Genomic DNA, 6,346 nt, shown 5'->3' with positions numbered 1-6,346 from the left:
TAGATATTTTTGCTCACTAATTTCGAGATAAAATTTTCGTTTTTATCTAGATATTCAAGGAATCAGTGATTTTCGACAGCATTTGAAGTTTGATTTCTATACATGTGCATGACACTCTTCTTTTAGTATGATATCCTTTATTTTATGCTAACGTACAATTTCTTGGATGTTGTCCTTGTTAACTCAGAGTAAGTATTCAATGATATCCTTAGAAAATTTCAAGGTTCTTTTTTAGTTTTATCTTTCATTTTCTATGGATAGATTTTGTTTTCTCTGATTTATACTATTGGAGATTTATTACTCTCTCCGTTTGATATATTAGAGGTTTATCTCTGAATATTGGTAAGATTCTAAAGGTACATGCATGAAAAATTTTGTTTTTCTTGTATTTTTGAATTGACCATTTGTTCTTATCTTCTTTTAAAGATGTGTCAACTATAATGGTTGTAAAGCCTGGTGCTGTACTGGACTTCCTTTGTGAGAATCAGAATGTGAAGCATCCAAATCTTATTGATTGGACCAAGGTAATATTGCTATCTTATTTTAATTATATCAAGGTTTTGATGTTTGTGTGTATTGAATGTAATGTTTTGTTTTTGTTTACTTTCAAGCAAAAAGAGTGCTGAAAAACCTCAGAATCAAGGCTAATAATATTGAGTACAAAATCAGTGAACTCGGTGATAATCTTTGCAGGACTCAGAAGTAAGTTGTTTAAACAATATGGTTGCTAAATCTATTTTCTTTGTACAGTTTGTTGGAGAGGTAAAAAGTTAGGATAGTTATAATAGAATGGCTAACTTTTGTTCAAACTTGTTAAAGGTTTATCATGTCAATTGAGTTTATCTTAATGTAATAAGCATAGATTTTTTTTATTTTTATAGCATTAGAATGTTTTCCATACCAATGAGAATTTGGGTTTCTTGCAAATTTTCACTGAAAAATGGGAAGGACTCAAATGGCAAACCACAGATAATTGAAATCACAGTTTACAATTACTTTAAACTCTATAAGGGGATTGAATTGCCCTATTCTTCTGATTTTTCCTGCATCAATGTTGGGAAGCCAAAGCTCCCAACTTATTTTCCAATGGAGGTGCCATAAAACATAATATCCATGGATTCTAAAAGTATTTTTGCATGGGAAAGCACTAATCTTATGTTCATGCTTTGCATTGCAGCTATGCACCTTGATCTTATTACAGCGGTACACCAAGGCATTGACAAATTTGCAAAGGGCTCATTAGTTTACTCGGGTTGAAGGTTGTATTCTGCAGCCCCCAAAAGTATGTGTTTTCATCTCCTCAGTTTCTTAAATCTGTTTAGTTTTTTATTCACATTTTCATTTTTAGGCCTCTGAAGGTGTTCTCATATGTCTCTTGTATTTGCAGCTTATAGTTGGAAATAAGGAAAGCTTCATTCCAAGGGGTGGGCCCTGGAATTTCAACAATAAGGTTAGTATTCTGTATTGTTTTATCTTGTTATTTTCTATTCTAATTGTTGAAAAGTTAGAGTTGTTTATCTAACATTGAATGCCATATTTCAGAAACTAGCACTACAACATTTTTGAGCTATTGCAACATGTAATATAGATAACACTCAAAAAATATTGTTTATAATGATCAAAAGCAACTTTTAAAAATTTATTGCAAAAGAATAAGGCTATTGTAACTCTTCATTAACTAACATCTCATAAGCATTGTCTTTGATCAATTAGAAAACATGTAAAAAGCGTTACTTTAGTAAATTAATCAAGCAACGCTTATGGTTTCATATATTACCAGTTACGAAGGATGCTTTTAAGTTTTTAAATAGACTTCTCATTATAATCGTTGCCTAAAATAATTCAATATTTTCTATTAAAATTTTACTCTTCCCTCTAAATATTTTAAGCAGCAAAGCATATATTCATCACCTTATTCACTCCTGTTACTAAATCGTGATAGTCTTCGTCTTCCTGCGCGTAATCAAAATCACGGTAAGCATCTTCTTCTCTGTTGTCGTTGTTGTTGTTTTCTCTTTTTGCTGCTGCTGTTGTTGCTGTGGTTCGAGGAGCGAAATTTGATCTCATACGCTTTGTTCATGTTGTGGCTCGCTTCGATTTACCTCGTTTGTTACCAAATTCAGCGATTTCTTCATCGCCGTTAGGGATCGAGCCTTCGAGTTTGTCCTAGAAGGTTCTTTCGACCGTATGCACCAGCTCCATGGAGGCTTGCTTGGGCAGCGCGTGTGAGTTTCATGGTTGATTGCGGAGGCGCGTTGGTCTCCGATCTCTCCCAGACAAATGCTTAGACAGCGTTCAGAATCAAAATCATGAATAACCCTAAATTTCTAACCCCAACCCTAACACAATTTCCCCAATTTCACAACACTGATGCGTGCATTCTGCGTTTCTCTATGCTCTGCCGAGTTCTACTATACTCCACCGTGTTCTTCTGCTCCGCCGTGTTCTTCTTCTCGTGGCGTGTTATTCTGCTAGCTCTGCTCCGTCGTGTTCTTCTACTCGCGCCTAGTTTTGCTCTGCTCCACCGTGTTCTTCTGTTCGAGTCGAGTTCTGCTCTGCTCCGCCATGTTCTTCTGCTCACGCCGAGGTTTGTTCTACTCCGCTATGTTATTTTTCTCGCACCTTGTTCTTTGTTCTCTCGCGCTGAATTCTGCTTTACTCGTCCGTATTCTAAATTAGGAGAAGTAGCTACTTATGCAAAAATAGTGAGAAATGTGACCTTGTTTTGAATCCTATGATTTTGCCTATTCCTTTTCCTTTTTCATTTTGAATCCTAATTTTAATAATGTTGATGTTTCTATTATAGGGTTTTTAGTAATAATGTTGCTATTTCGAGCTTATCTAGGTTTTGCTTGTCATTCATCTTTGATCTCTTCCAATTTGCCAGTGTTCTTCTGCTAGGGTTCATCACCGCTAATAATTGTTCTGCAGGTACTCATGATTTTTTTTCTGTTTTTCTTTTCTATTTTCGTGTTTTGAATCCTAATTTTTGGTTATATGAAACTTGTTGCTGTGTGCATTAGTGTTGAGGCAACTATACTTTCACTGTGTGCATTAGTTTTGAATCCTAATACTTATACTTTTAATACTAAGTTTGTGTCAACTTTCTAAAAATGCTTGAGATCCATTTCTATGGAAGGGTCTTAAAACTTGAGAATTATGGCCTAATCAGTTGATAGCTGTTGTTTCTAAATCCTTTGGTATACCCTGCTAGCTTTCTGTGTTGGGGACATAGTTTTTTATTGCGGATGGCGGCTCATGGTGGTGAGCCAAAAATCCGCCATAAAGTTATAGTGGATGGCATTGCAAAAAATGGCAAAAATGGCGGATTACCTAAAATACACATATATGTACAAAAAAACATGCAGAAAAATTGCAAATATAATAAACTATAAAATTTATTTATATAAGCAACTTTTTAGTCATAAGACATCTAATTAATTTAGCAAATAAATATAACATCAAGTTCATATCATAACTCAAAAGTCATAAGCAAGCCATAAAATAGAAGACATAAAACATAAAAACTATAAGGGTGTACTTGACATGATTCCAAAAGGAGGGCCTAATAACAATCTTTGTTGCCTCCCTCCCCTTTGCCTCCCTTGACAACTTATTCCTTACCCACTCATCCGAAGTGAACATTCTTCTTAGATTTCCTTTCTCCTCATAAAGCCTTTCCAAAGAGAGAAATGAAGTGGCAAATTGGGTGACTGCGTGCCTCACCAATTCCTTGCCATTTGTGAATTGTCTCAACATGGATAAATTGCTAGAGTGGCTATAAGTGAAGCTAACCAAAGAAATGGCACTTTTTATGGTTTTTTGGATTAATGGTAACTTTTCAATGTCTTTAAGCATCAAATCCAAACAATGGCAGCACATGGGGTCCAAAACAAATTCGGTCTTTTCTCCATCAGTAACTTACCGGCTAGAACATAGTTGCTCCCATTGTCAGTTACAACTTGAACAACATTTTGCTCTCCAATTTCCTCAACAATACCATCAAGAAGCTCAAACATTTTTTCACCCGTCTTCACATAATCAGAGGCATCAATAGACTTCAAAATCATTGTCCCAGCAGGAGAATTTACAAGAAAATTAATAATGCTCTGTTGTCTCTTATCCGTCCAAACATCTGACATAATAGAGCAGCCATACTTTTTTCATTGTTCCTTATGACCCTTCAACAAGTCTTTGGTGTATTCTAACTCCTCATTAAGGAGTGGAACCCTTAGAGCATGATAAGTGGGAGCAGATAAATTAGGACCAAAGCTTCCAACAGCCCACAACATTTCTTGAAAACTCTTCAACCTCACTGGATTCAATGGAATCCCAGCTTGGTAGAACCACCGGGCTATGTATCGATGAACTCTACGAACTGCTTCCTTATTACATGCTTCCTTGATATTCTGTTGCCTCAATTTCTCCTTTTTGTTTCTTGTAATGGCAGTTTCAGGTCTTTTCATAAATAATTAATTTGGACCTCTCATAGAACTTACCCCCTCTAGCTGCTGCCATTGGAGTTGGATTTGGAATTTCATCAATCCCTTGAGCATCTTCCTCTGACAATCCAAAACCCAAACTATCTAAGTCAAGCTCCCTAGCATTAACACTATGTTCCTCTGTGCTTGCTAGCGTAGAACTTTGTCTTCCTCAAATTTTTCTGGTTGTAAAACTCCCATAATTCAGCAATAACATCCTTTGGGACCATTTTACATCCAACAATATTCCCAGGCTTAATCATTAAGTGCTCCTTTGCCCGTGTAATTCCTCCTCTCATAATTTTTCCACAAAAATTACAAATGGTGTCATTGGTATTTTCCTCTTCTACAGCACTAACATATTTCCACCCAGGATCAATCCTTGTGGCACGAACAGCAGCTGCAGGACGAGCAGCAGTTCTAGCAGCATGGCCAGCAGAGGCGGAGGCAGGAGCAGGGGCAGGGACAGGGGCAGGGGCATGGGCATTACGAGCTAGTCTAGAAGTTGACATGGTGAACGATAAACCTAGCTGAAAGAAAAAAAAATTGGAGGAAGAGAGGTTTATAAGGGAAGAGAAGGAGACAGTGAACTAATGAAGTGAGTGAACTGAATGAAAAAAAAGAAGAGTCGTTACTTCTACTAACCAGAAAAAAGAGGGAACTGTGGTGATGAGCGGCAGACGGCGGTGACCACTAGCGGTGTCGGTTGGCGACGAGCGGCAACAGGTGGCGGCAACGGACGGCAACAGGAGGTGGCTAAGATCGGCGGCGATGGGAGGCAGAGAGAAGAGAGAAAGAGAACAGAGAAAGAGTCATTTTGGACGTTCAGAGAAGAAGAGTGGTTTTTGATTTGGAGCAGCCGAACGGGTTAGCTTGTATCATTTAAGGTTTTGCATATTTACCCAATTACCCTCGAATTTTTTTGAAAAATCCGAAAAAACCCACCATTTTTGCCATTTTCATGGCAACCCACCATGGCGCCACCGCAATTGCGGCACCATTTGCCCCACCGTGATAAGCACGTTGCGGTGCCCTATGTATGGCAGCGAGGCTAATTTCCGCCACGCCATTCCGCCATAGCGCCGCCATGGCCGCTATTTTAAAACATTGGTTGGGGATGTAGCTTAGATAAATGTCGTGTTTATTTTTGTTTTCGGTTTTTATTTAAATAAAAAAATCTGGTTTTTTTCTCTTGTGGTTGGATGTGCTATTGTTAGAGGGAATGTGGAAATGCCTTTAAGTATGTCCAAGCTAACTAGTCTTTAAAGAAATGGGTTAACCTGTTGGAATTTTAGGGTAAACTTGATTCAAACCAGATGCTGGTTACTTTGTTATGCTAGCAATCGGTCATAGCCTTGGGAAGATTGTTTTATAACTATTGAATGCTGTGTATTGGTAAATCGCCTTTGTCTCTGTGGTTGGGCGAAATTGTGAACAACACTTTTTCACAACTCTCATAATCCCCGGTCATGAACCCCAAGAACTTGGTAGTTCAATACCATGGCATTACACAACTTCGCACAACTAACCAGCAAGTGCACTGGGTCGTCCAAGTAATAAACCTTACGTGAGTAAGGGTCGATCCCACGGAGATTGTTAGTATTGAAGCAAGCTATGGTCATCTTGTAAATCTTAGTCAGGCAAACTCAAATGTATATGGTGATGAACGAAAATAACACAAAGGTAAAGATAGAGATACTTATGTAATTCATTGGTAGGAACTTCAGATAAGCGCATGAATATGCCTTCCCTTCCGTCTCTCTGCTTTCCTACTGTCTTCATCCAATCCTTCTTACTCCTTTCCATGGCAAGCTCATGTAGGGTTTCACCATTATCAGTGGCTCCCTCCCATCCTCTCAGTGAAA

The 6,346-nt window shown here is 37.9% G+C and overlaps 1 pseudogene; it reads left to right on the top strand.

The window, feature by feature from the left end:
• The first annotated feature begins 440 nt into the window (after positions 1 to 440).
• The window catches only part of LOC110281704 (protein argonaute 4A-like), a 31,322-nt pseudogene continuing 25,416 nt past the window's right edge, over positions 441 to 6,346 (top strand).

This window comes from Arachis duranensis, chromosome 5, assembly GCF_000817695.3.
Source record: "Arachis duranensis cultivar V14167 chromosome 5, aradu.V14167.gnm2.J7QH, whole genome shotgun sequence".
Taxonomy (NCBI): Eukaryota; Viridiplantae; Streptophyta; class Magnoliopsida; order Fabales; family Fabaceae; genus Arachis; species Arachis duranensis.
This window is presented reverse-complemented; position numbering and strand designations above follow the sequence as displayed.